The sequence below is a fragment of the Notolepis coatsorum genome (genome assembly GCF_963971535.1).
Source record: "Notolepis coatsorum genome assembly, contig: SUPER_11_unloc_1, whole genome shotgun sequence".
NCBI classification, from domain to species: domain Eukaryota; kingdom Metazoa; phylum Chordata; class Actinopteri; order Aulopiformes; family Paralepididae; genus Notolepis; species Notolepis coatsorum.
Window position 1 is genome coordinate 1074158 of NW_028174870.1, and position 13429 is coordinate 1087586.

Here is a 13429-nt window from a genome sequence, read left to right on the forward strand (position 1 = left end):
CAGCCGACACAAGGTCACAGAGCTGATTATAAAGAAATACGATGAGGATGTACATCACGCAGGAGCAGAAAGAGTCTTCGCGGAAATCAGACGTCGTTACTGGATCCTACAAGGAAGAGAGGCGGTACGACGCTTCCAGCGAACATGTCTAGACTGCCGCAAGTGGCGCGCGCAGCCCAGCATACCAAGGATGGCTGACCTTCCTCCATGTCGCCTCCGAATCGGTGACAAGCCATTCCACTCAACGGGTATGGACTGCTTTGGCCCGCTGCACATAAAGAAAGGAAGAGGAACCGAGAAGCGGTGGGGTATTGTATTCAAATGCATGACCACCAGAGCGATACACATCGAGCTTCTCCCGACCATGAGCACAGACTCATTCCTTATGGCCTTCCGAAGATTCACATCACGGAAAGGAAGACCGTCTACCCTATTGTCCGATCATGGGACAAACTTCAAAGGCGGCGAAAGAGAGCTGAGAGAGAGCTTCCAAGCTATGGGCCCAGAACTTAAGACCCACCTCGCTCCAGCACAGGTTGATTTCCAATTCAACCCCCCAAACGCACCCCACTTCGGTGGCACTTGGGAACGAGAAGTGCGCTCCATAAAGACAGCCCTGTACGCAGTACTTGGGGCCCAGACTGTGGCGGAAGAAGTCCTAATGACAGTCCTCACGGAGATTGAGGGAGTACTTAACTCGAAGCCCCTCGGATATGTCTCCAGTGATGTGGCGGATATCGACCCAGTTACCCCCAACACACTCCTGATGGGGCGGCTAGATCCTGCATTACCCCAGACAATGTACCGGCCTGAAGAAGCGAACGGCCGACGAATGTGGAGGTACAGCCAAGTATTAGCCGACCAGTTTTGGAACAGTTTCCTACTGCACTACCTACCGTCTCTACAGACCCGCCAGAAGTGGGTAAAGGAGAGAGACAATTTGACAGAAGGAACAGTCGTCATGATTATTGATCAATCACTGCCCAGAGCTATGTGGCCGGCCGGCCGCGTAAGCAAAGTGATCACCGGTGCCGACGGCAAGGTCCGAGCAGCTGAAGTGCTCGTCCAGGGTCGCACTTACACCCGTCCCGTGGCGAGGCTCATAGAACTGCCTCGACTCCCAGACACAATCGATGATGACCATGACCCTACAACCCTATGACTTTGTGAAGTTGACTGACCCCTACAGCAAACCCTTATGTGTAAATAAACAACGCGATTAATCTGTCTCTGTTTAACTGATTAGGTCTGGGACCAATCAGGGGGTGGCTGTTGTGAAGGGCCAGATTAAACCGAATATATATATTTATTTATATATATATATTTAATTGTATTTGTATATTCTCTAATATTCCCTGATATCCCTTGTATATTCCTTGTACAATATGCATTGAATATCCATTCTAGCCTACTGAACATCCCATAATAGTCTCCATTCTACTATTGGTCGAGACCTTGGTGCCAGGCTGCCATACCCCTCAGACCCAGTTCAAACGTACCGCTCCACATGTACGAACAAGTCCTAGTTCCGCGTAGGAATCTGGCTACCGCACCACTAATGGGACTATTTGTTCATAGTGCGTATATATACTGCGCTACTAAAGTAGGACTTTCTTTTCAGTCCAGTTTCTTACCCTCCAATAGAGTCACAGACGTAAAGCCTCCCCGTGACGCCACGTGTGGGAGTAAGGCCAAGTTCGCCTACCATCGGTATTGAGACATCGTGTATATTAATATTTGAATAGTCATATTTGGCACTATATCGTCGAGTTGGACGTAGTCTATTAAGCTAATAATAGTCTGTTAATATATAGTGCTTCGTGCGGTGATAATACTACCGTAGTCAGTACCCCATCGTTTCGGGCAGAGAACTGGCTGCTTACCCAGGGTGGTTGACCCCATGTGAAGCTGCACCCGAGGAGCCCCAGAGCCGACGAGCGAGTGGACCTGTATACCGGATTATTCTACCGACGACAGCCCGCCTTCCCAGGCACGGATTATGCTTTGTATACTTTGATTATTCCATGGATAAAGACCCCCGACACTGCCGTGTGTTGGAACCCCCCCCCCTGGAGAGGACGCAAGGTGAGGAGACGCTCTGCAAGACGAGGTCGCTTCACGTCTCTCCCCCGTGGACCGGAGAGAGCCGGCCCACAAAGAGTCCACCTGCTTTCATCTGTGGTCCAAGGATCGCCGGCGCATTGAACGGCACTACAGTGGGTTCACCTGGGATACCCTTGGCCGGACGAGGCAGCCGGATTCTACCCCCCCCCCCTCCTACTCCTGTCGGCTTACAAGCGACCGGATTAACCCCCCCTTAGTGTATCTAGTATATAATCATTAAAGTATCATTGCTGTTATTCCTTAACTATTCCAGGTCGTATATTTACCACCTGCGCCATCAGAGATTGGACATTCTCTATTGATATACCGATGAATACTCTTTGCCATAAAAGTGCATACTATTTCAATTCATAAATGTAATTAAGTGATTAAGTGCTTGCTCTACACACCATTGCTGTGTAGTAATAAACGCATACTTCGACTTCGTACATTTGTGTTGGATCCGTTTCATCTACGTGAGAGTGTTTATGATAATATATTTATGCCGTGTACTGGGTGGCCGAATATTAAGTACAAAGGTAGTGGTAGTAAGTATCATATCTAGTAATACAGTCAGGGAATTGTACCCCTCAGTTACACTTAGAGTGCTTTCTAGGGCGCAACCGAATCTCTTGTCCGGAATCAATGCGCTGGCCAAGGGCATGTCTCAACTTGTCCAGACTCGTCTTTGAACTTGTCTGGGGGGCGCGACTGTTGGCGCCGCCAGTGTCAAGGGCGTTGTCCAATGAGGAAAGCGAATAATGCTATGATTCAAATGGAGGCTTAAAGGTATATAGCTTATATATATAAACAATATACAAGTTATACAAAATAACAAAACGTATATTCTCAGTGTTAATCTGGCCCTTCACAACAACCATACTTGGTAATTTTTACTGTACATTGGAGGGGGTTGTGTTAGGACATTTACAGGGGCCAGTTTCGAATTGCAGTCTCCCGTAGGTGTTTTTTGAGAGTGTTTTTGAAAGTGAGTAGTGATTCACATTCCTTTACAGCTTTGGGTAGGGCGTTCCACATTGATGTGGCATAATTGCGAAACGTGTTTAGTCGCTTGTTTGAGCCGAATCTGGGTTTAACATGATTTGTGGAGCTCCCTCTGGTGTTGTGATCGTGGTATTCACTGACCTTTGGGAAGTATTTTGACATGTACATGGGTACCTTGGTCGTGTAGTGTATCTTGTAGACCAGGCCCATTGCAAGTTGCTGTACTCTGTCGTCTACTCTAAGCCATCCTAGGTTGTCAAAGTGGGCAGGGGTGAGGTGGGTTCTAGGAGTAAGGTCAAGTAGTAGTCTGACCAGTTTGTTTTGTGATGTTTGTAATCTTGTTTTTAGCGCCTTTGAGGTGCTTTTGAGGTGTAAGCATAGTCGTAGTACCCTTGAATGAGTACTCCTGTTAGAGTCTTCAGGGTATTCTTGTTTACCAGAGAGAAGATCTGGTACAATAATCTAGTTCGTTGGTTGACTTTTTTTATTACATTGGATGCCATTTTGTCACAGGAAAGATTTGCCTCTAGGATGGAACCCAGGTAGGTAATTTCATCTTTCCTTGTGACAATATTGTCACCCACTGTAACTGAGAAGCCATCGGTCCTGCTGAGTTTGTTATTTGAACCGAAGAGAATGGACTCTGTTTTGCCCATGTGTAATGATAGTTTGTTATCAGCGAGCCATATGCAGATTTTGCCTAGTTCTGAGCTGAGGGTTTTTTCAACCTGTAACTTGTTCTTGTCACGATGGTGCGTTCAGCATCCACACCAAATCCCAAAACAACACAGGTGACACCACAGGTAGGAGATCACGGTGGTGCGTTCAGCATCCACACCAAAACAAAGGTAGGAGATTCCAACAAAACAATGAAAAAGGGTGTTTTGGTGAAATTCACAAGGGGAACATATTAACCTGTTACATTCCCCCCCCCCCCCCCCCCCCCCGAATTTCACCAAAATCATCCAGCACCAAAGCTGTACTTCCATACCAAGGACGCGCGTAAGACACCGCTCAATTCTGCCCCTCTGGATCAGTCAACACAAAGATCTAATCCCTGAGTTCAGTTGAAAAAAAACTATCCGTAAAACAGATTAAAAGGCGTTACTGGTTGATCAGACCCCCAACCCTTCAACAACAGAGGTGCAGTCTACACCCCATTACACCTGATCCCCAGGCACTCATATGCGACAGCGTCCTATTGATCCCATATGTGTATGAAGTGACTTTAAAGCTTTATGCTACACCATGCCTTGCGAGGCGGCAACAGACCCCATTTAACAGGTTTCTGAACCATATTCTCTATGAGCCTATTGACCGGCTTGACCACCCTCCCCGCCCTTGTGACTACCCCACCCGCAATCGGAACTTGGACAGAATCATGCTCGGGCAACCCTGAGAGTGGTCTGTCATGTCGGCAGCTAAAGGTTTGAGATAGATCGGGCTGAGGGCTGTCACGTCTGTGTTCAGAGGTCTGTGGCATGTCCGAGTCGACAACAGGAATAGTCTGTGTCTCTTCAGAGTCAAGTGGACAACTGGTCAGAGTGGAGGCTGTGTCAGTCAGTGCGTCATTAACGTGATCAGAGGGAGGCGAGTCAATGGCATCTGCCACTGTGCTTCCATCCTCATTTTGGTCTGAGTCAGACAGGACCCACAATGATGTCCGCTCCCTAGAAGACTCGTCGTCCAAGCCACTGAGATCACCAGCATCGGATGAGATGTCTGAATACTGATCCTCCAGTAGATCCCGAACAGGGAGGAAACTGACATCCAACAGCAGGTTCCTGTGGACGACCTTCTGCCGGCCTGAGACATCACTGATTTTGTAAATATGAAACTTGGGGTTTTTTCTCCACAACAGTGTACACCACAGGCTCCCACTTATCAGCCAGCTTCCTCTTGCCCCGTTCTCCCTTGTTGGCCAGCAGCACACGATCCCCAACTTGTAGACTGACGCCCTTGACCTTCTTATTGTACTGACCAGCCTGGTGCGCTTGCTCTTTGGCAGTGTGCTGTTGAGCGATTCTGGCAGCCTCAGACAGGTACGTCTGGAGGGTCTTAGAGTAGCTGCTAAAATCCACCACAACGGGATCATGCAGGGCAGACCTGAATACAACGTCCACCGGAAGCCTCGGCACACGCCCAAACATCAGGTGGAACGGCGCATAGCCAGTGGTCTCATGGACGGTCGTGTTGTAGGCAAAGGTCATCGTCTGGATCTGTTGAGGCCATTCTTGCTTGGCTCTGAGAGGGAGTGCTCGCAACATATTCCCCAGGGTGCGATTGAACCGTTCTGTGCCCCCGTTGCCCATGGGGTGATAGGCGGTGGTATGAGACTTGGCCACACCAGACAACTGCAGCAGCTCGGACACCAGTTCACTCTCAAAGTTGGCACCCTGGTCTGAGTGAATGCGCTCAGGGAACCCGTAGATACAGAAAACAGTCCCACAGCTTTCTGGCAATCTGTTTGGCCGTCTGGTTTCTGCATGGGAAGGCATGTGCCATTTTTGTGAAGTGATCAGTTATCACAAGCACGTCAACAGAGTTCTTGTTCTTGCCTTCCGCTGACCAGAAGTCGATGCAGACAAGCTCCATGGGAGCTGAGGTCTTTATGCTCTCCAACGGGGCTCGTGCTGCAGGCTCTGGAGTCTTAGCAAGCACACACCTCTCACAGCACCGAACATACTCCTTCACATCCCTCTCCATGTTAGGCCAGAAGAAACGTTGCCTTGCCAAATGGAGGGTTCTGGCCCGACCTTGGTGTCCTGCCAAATCATGCACTCCCTCCAACGCCTTGTCCATCAGACTTGCCGGCAGCACCAACTGAAGCCTCTTTATCTTGCTTACTGGGTCTCTTGTCTCCCTGTACAAGACACTGTCTCGGACCTTGAGCTTCTCCCAATGTTTCAGCACAGCCAGTGATCTTGCATCTATACCACTTCTCTCCCGCCTGGAAGGACGTCGCTTGCGGACAACGAATGGCAGCACACCGGCGATGGCAGAATCTTGAAGCTGGTGATCCTCCAGCTCACGTAAGGTGAGTGAAGGTAAGGTATCTTGACCAGCAGGTTGCAGCTGCTGTACCTGGTGAACGAGGCAAGTAGCCCTGTTCTCTGCAGTAGCCGTCCAGTCACTGTGATGCAGCAGGGCAGCCCTTACTTCAGAGGAGCCGCAGGAACCAGCCATGTCCGGTGCAGACTCAGATCCCTGGACCACCTGAACATGCTGGATGCTAAGCCTGAAAGCATCCTGCACATGGCCAGCTTCTTCACCCTCTGCTTCATGCACCAAGCTACTGTAGGGCTCCTGAATGAGACGCCTGCTGATGGAAGAAGTGAAGGGGTCACGGCTGAGTGCGTCTGCAACAACATTCCTTGGACCTGGGATGTATTTCAAGTTGAAGTTGTAGGCGTCAAGCTTGGGCTTTGTCAGTATGTGGGTGAGTGGGTTGTTGTCAGTCCACACCGTGAAGCCGTGCCCTTTCAGCCAGTGACTGAACTTCTCCGTGACGCTCCACTTCAAGGCCAAGAATTCAAGACGATAGGCGGGATATCTCTGCTGCGACTTGCTGAGGGCTTTGCTGGCAAAGGCAATGGGGCGTGCCTTATCCTCTCCAGCGGGTAGCTGTGACAAGACTGCCCCTAGTCCATCCAGAGATGCATCGACAGACAAGATGAAGGGCCTCGAAAAGTCTGGATGAGCCAGCACAGCACAGCTGAGGAGCTCCCTCTTGAGCCTATAAAAGGCTTCCTCACATGCAGGACTCTGCAGCGGTCAACTTCCTGAACATGCCGGCACTCCTTCCACCACGGCCCTTCCTCTTCTGGCCCCCTGTCAGGGCAAACAGAGGCTTGGCAATGGCGGAGCATCCAGGGATGAAGCTCTGGTAGAAAAATACCATGCCCAAGAAGGACCTAAGCCTCTTCACAGAGGGAGTGCAGCCATCCTCCTACATTACGGCCTCCCTTGGCATGTTAGAAATCACATCCACCTTGGTTGGATCCACAGCAACACCACTCCGGTCGATTACGTGACCAAGGAACTTGACTGACTCCCGCAAGGAGATGACATTTCTTCGGACTCAGCTTGAGATTACTGCCCCTCAGCTTCTGGAAGACCACTCGCAGCCTGCTAAGGGCTTCCTCTTCGGTGGGGCCGAATACAAGGAGGTCATCCAGGTAGCAGAGCAAACTGGTGAAGTTGAGACTGCCAAAGATATCCAACATCATCCGCATAAAGGAAGCTGGACTGTTGCAGAGTCCCTGTGGCATTATGTTGTACTCATACAGGCCAATAGGTGTTGTGAAGGCAGTGTACTTTTTGTCTTCCTCGCACATGGGGACGTTGTAAAACCCAGAGGTTAGGTCCATTGTGCTGAAGAAGGCATTGCCTCTGAGGGCTGCCAGACAGTCGGCTTGGTGAGGAAGCGGATGGGCATCCTTCAGAGTCCGAGCATTCAGCCATCTGAAATCCGTACAAATCCTCAGCCCACCATCCTTCTTCCAGACCATGACGAGGGGAGATGCATATTCGCTGATGGATTTGCGGATGATGCCCATCTCCTCCATCCCTGTGAGCACCTGCCGGAGATGTTCGTAGTGGGCAGGGGGCACTCTCCTGTATGGCATGCGGAACGGCCGGTCATCGGTCAGGCGGATGCGATGCACAAACCCCTCTGCTTTGCCGCAGTCAAGTGAGTGCCTGGAGAAAATATCCTGATACTCTTCGACAAGCTCAACAAGCTCTTTCTTATAACAGAAGCTGGCATGGCACGAGTCGATGTCGAGGGCACTCAAACCGAGGGTGGAGAGCCTGTCCCTGAGGTCGGTATCTGTGGCAGCCAGCCTGATACCCTGTCCTGGCCTTCCTGCCTCCATCGTGCAGGAGCCCTGCTGGATGTCTAGGTCTTCCACCGCAAGGCAAGGTGAGACATCAGCGACCTTGGAGTTGCGTTTCAGGGTGACTGGTCTGGGTGAGAGGTTGGTCATCTTCACAGGCACCCACCGATCTCCCCACATTGGCATGATAACCCGCCCAACGAGCACGTCTCTCGGTCTGGCCTTAGAGGTGCAAGGCTCCACGATGACCGTGCTGCCTGGAGACACTGGCACATTGCTGGGCAGCCTGCCCCACACCAGGTATTCGCGTTGAGGGAGCAGCGTGATGGCACGGGGTAACTTCACAGTGCCGATCCTGTCGGGGGCCTCGTCTCCCCTCCATCTGGTGGTACATGACATCATATCCAAGAACTGCTCATGATCAGGAGGCGAAAGCTTGCCTGCCGCAGATATGAGTTTCCAGTAGGTGTCACTGCCTTTCATGACACTCATTAGGTGCTTGAGAACGTTTGATCCGATGATGAGGTCATCGCGCTGACCTGGGACCACTAGAACAGGGACGAAGCATTTCACTCCGTAGATGGTCAGTGTTAAGTCATATATGCATTTGTGGTGGGTCTGTTTTCCTCCACAGCCAACCAGCATAATCCGTCCTGCTGACTGAGGTTCTCCCACTAGGGCCCCAGCTTCTCTGAGCTTACATTCTGCCTCCTCATTCAGGGTGCAAGCCATGGATCCTGAATCAATCATGCCCTTCAGTCCAACTCTGTCACTCACTGTGACCCGAGTGTAGAACAATTCACTGAAAGCTGGCACCTCTGCTGATCTTTGAACCACGACTTGGCATTCTGGCATGGCTGAACAGGTGTTAACATAGAGAAGCTCGAGACTTGACTCATCTTCACTGAGGGTCTGCTGTCCACCCCCCACACTGCCCCTCTCTGAGTGTGGGTGTTCTAGTTTCCCGAAGGCTGATCCCGACTGGGGTTGCCCTGACCTGACTGCCTCTGTCCACGTCTGTTGCAGTCTCTCTTCCAATGACCTGGAGTGAAGCATGAGAGACACAGATTCTCTCTCCTGCAGTGCATGAGCGTGGAGTGGCTGGTATCACCGCAGACCCGGCAGTTCCTCATCTGAAAAGGACCCGGAGCAAAGTGTCTTGGCGGGGCCGGTGCATGAGCTGCCACCTGCACATTCTGCTGTGTCATCATGCGACCCAAGAGACTGAATAGGTATGCATGCCATCTACGTCAACATCTGCAGTGAGGCCCGGAACCGGCTGGCGATGACCTGGCTCAAAACCAGGTTGAGCAGTGGGCACTGGTACCGGGTGAGGGGCTATTAGCACCTGGGGAAGTTGTGGAGTGAGAGCGGCTGTCAGAGCCGGAATGAACTGGGCTGCTGTGGGCGAAAGCTGTGGGCTGGGGGCTGAGACTGATGCCATATCGTATGCTGCCGCAGTTGGGACAGCTGAGGGATGTGAAGCTGTGCTGAGATGCACTGGCGGTGGTCTCTCCATATGCTGTGATATGGCCGTCTGGGTGTGGCTCACTGCATGTATCTGCGGGGCTTGAGAACTGGCTTGGGTGCCTGTCCTGTCCTGAGCTCACGCTGGTGGCTGTCGATGCGCTCCTGAACCTCGCTGGTCGACCACTCTTCAGCCGCCCTGATGCTGAGCCTGTTGAAAAGGACCGGGTCTGAACAGTACTACATCATTGACACTTCACGTCCTGGATCCTCAACACTACGCCCCTGCCTCTTTAGACACTCATCTGCTATATCAATAGCATTGTTCAGTCTAATTCAGTACTCCATCACTCCCTCCCGCTGCAGTGGCTTGGTATTATAGAAGTCAGCCATGGGCATGGAGGAGTAAGATAGCTCACCGAAGTGCTGCTTCAGTATGTCAAATATCAAGTCGGGAGTTTTGATGGGGTCAAGTGTGGGGTTGTGTCGTAGCATAATCCTCACTACATCTTTCGCCCCCCCCCCCCCCCCCCCCCATTAGCTTAGACAATATCTCTTGTGACTGCTGGTGTTTCGGTGTGTTTCTCCTCATAAGATACACCCCCACTACTTCCACCCACTCACAAACGGAGTATTTATCACTGCCATCGCCCCTGAAAATTGGTGGCTCCTTAACATCGGACTGCATGACGAGCTTTACACCCGACAAATTCAACTCAGGAGCTCTCTGCTCCGATTTAGGGCTCTCTGCTGACATGGGAGCTCTCTGCTCCGATTTAGGGCTCTCTGCTGACATGGACCTAGTAACACCCCTGTCACCCTGTAACTGGGTCGCAATAGACTGACCGATCTGACTGGCCAACTCTGAGATGAGAGCACTCAAATCTACATGAGAAGCTGTTTGTGGGGTTGGCAATTCATACTGGGGGACCTGGGCACCAGTGGAACAAAACCGTGGGGTTGGCAATTCATACCGGGGGACCTGGGCACCAGTGGAACAAAACCGTGGGGTTGGCAATTCATACCGGGGGACCTGGGCACCAGTGGAACAAAACTGTGGGGTTTGCAACCCACCCACCCTAGGCGTTTGGCCCTCATCACCCAAAAACCAACCTCTCCCAAAGCCCACCCCAGAGACACTCTCTCCTTCAGAAACCCCAGCCCCTTCTGAATTAGCTGCTGGATCCATGACAAATGAAAAATTCACAGAAATATACAAAAATATAAATCATACGTACATAAAAGTACATATATATATATATAGTCACACAATATCCAATAATCCAAATTTCCAAATTTAAATGAAAGAAATGTATTTATTATTTAAATGCCTATATCATATTCGACGCAGACAGTAGGCTATATATAGCTCATTTTGTTATTAATCTTATTAAACTCACCTCCGGTTTTGGGGATATTAGCCTCCGGATTCTATTGCCCCCTTCCCTCTGGACAGTGTCCCGGCGATACTCCTGTGTATTCTGTTATTATAACAAACCGACCCTCTGATTCAGTTCTCAATAATAGTCTGGCCAGACTTGCTGAAGAGGCGCTCCTCTGAACAACTATACGTGACGTCCCCCTCTCCTCCAGTTTGGGGATAATCTGAAACGGATCTCAGCCACGTATACTGCTTGTCCCAGTCTCTGTTATATGAGCAAAGTCTCTTTTTTTTGCCTCCATTTCCTTGTTTTTCTTAGCTAGCTAAACAACTTGTATCAGTAATATTGGCGGTCTTTCTTCTGACTACTCGAGTGACTGACGTCACACATACAGCTGCCCCGGCCTCGCTCGGACAGGTGACAGGCAGCGCGACTCGAGTGAGCTGCTCAGCAGCCTCGGCTGGAGATGCATCCAGATGCAGGACCACAGCACCGACACTCTCAGGACCGCGACACTTTGCGGACCCGGCCACACTCTCCAGACCCTCGCTCCCATTGGCTGATTTGGGTCACGTGACCGTCCCACTCCAATTCAGTCATTGGGTGGGACGGTCACGTGACCCAAATCAGCCAATGGGAGCGAGGGTCTGGAGAGTGTGGGTCCGCAAAAGTGTCGCGGTCCTGAGTGTGTCGGTGCTGTGGTCCTGCAGCTGGATACTATTGCTCGGCTGCGCAATGCATTGGTTTGTGACGTCGCCCGATTTTTTTATTTTAAATATAAGAGGGTATTGGAATGAGGCATTAAATTAACAACATTTAAAAAAAAATTTAAATAATAATCTTTGAAAGATAAAAAAAAAGAAAAGAAAATATTTTATTATTTTTTTTATCTTTGAATTGCGGGACATTGTTTTGTTGTAGCGGGACGCGGGACAAACGTCCCAATATCGGGACTGTCCGTGGGCACCCTAATGGCAGATGAATCCGGAAGGTCAATGGCACCAATGTAACTGGTAGATTACGCTTGCGTTGTGTTCTTGTGTGGTGACAGTAACCAGGCAGGAGGCAGCACTGGATCTCAGGCTCTTTAATGGCCCTGTTAAACAGATATCACAAGACAGTGTTATGTCTTGTCTTGTTTTATCTTGGCCACAAGATGGCACCCTCAGCTCACAGGCTCTTCAAGCACCCAGTATAGACTCCCATTTTGAATCAACATTGAAATAACACATGGAATAAAACAATACATTAAAATAATACAAAACCACTAATAAGATTCACTCATTTACCTGTTAAACAGATATCACAAGACAGTGTTATGTCTTGTCTTGTTTTATCTTGGCCACAAGATGGCGCCCTCAGCTCACAGGCTACAATGGGAAAATATGTCACACAGTCAGGTCGAGGCCTACACAACATGTGTCATACACAAAAGATCGTCACCACTGCTAAATAGCTTTACAAAAAGTGCACAACTGCTCATCTTTAACATAGATACTTATTATATACAACTGGGTCATTGCCCGGCAACTTATTTACACATTTAAACCATCATAACGTTCTTTTAGACCAAAGATATGTTTAGAGATGATGAGCAACCATTTTACCTCTTCAAGCACCCAGTATAGACTGGCGTGAAGAGGGACGTGCAAGGGGAAATACGTCACTTCGGCAGGAAGTGACGATTTCAAAATAAAATACTTTGAGAATAAAAATAACAATAAACAAATTAAAATAAAACGTGAGGGAAGGATTATTCGTGGAATACACAACAGTATATTACATATATACCTGCTACACGTTCAGCATCCACACCAAATCCCAAAACAACACAGGTGACACCACAGGTAGGAGATTCCAACAAAACAATGAAAAAGGGTGTTTTGGCGAAATTCACAAGGGGAACATATTAACCTGTTACACTTTCAAATAAATCTGTCGTCATGTTTTGAATTAGTTGTTGGTTTGTAAAGTTGTTGAATAAAGTTTCATTCCATCCAATCTACATCTTTGAGATAAAGAATAAAAAGCAATCATGGTACATTGTTTTATAATATACTTTATTAAATCATAGGAAAGAGTTTTACAATCCACTACTGGCTCCCCATCATGTACAGAATTCAGTAAAAAATATTACTCATCACCTTCAAAGCCCTCAACAACCTGGCCCCCTCCTACCTCTCTGACCTCCTTCTCCACCACACGCCTACCGGCCGCCTCAGGCCCGCAGACACTAACCTCCTCCAACCCATCAGGACTAAGCTCTGGACCTGGGGGGCGACAGGGCCTTCTCTGCAGCTGCCCCCACCCTCTGGAACGCCCTTATAAACCATATCCGTCATGCAGACACTCTCATCATTCAAACAAGCCCTCAAAACCCACCTTTTTACCCTTGCTTTCAACACATGAACTTTTTGACCCCAACAACATGAACAAGCCAATTTATTTCTCTACTAAATCTGTAATGTATTGTATTGTTTTGCTTTGTTAAAGTGTCTTTGAGCATTTGGAAAAGCGCTATATAAATCTGATGTATTATTATTATTACAATTACAGCTAATTACATTTCCCCCCTTATACAATAATAAAAATAGGGAAACAATGTCCAGGCAGCAACTCCAGGTTTTTCCAAAT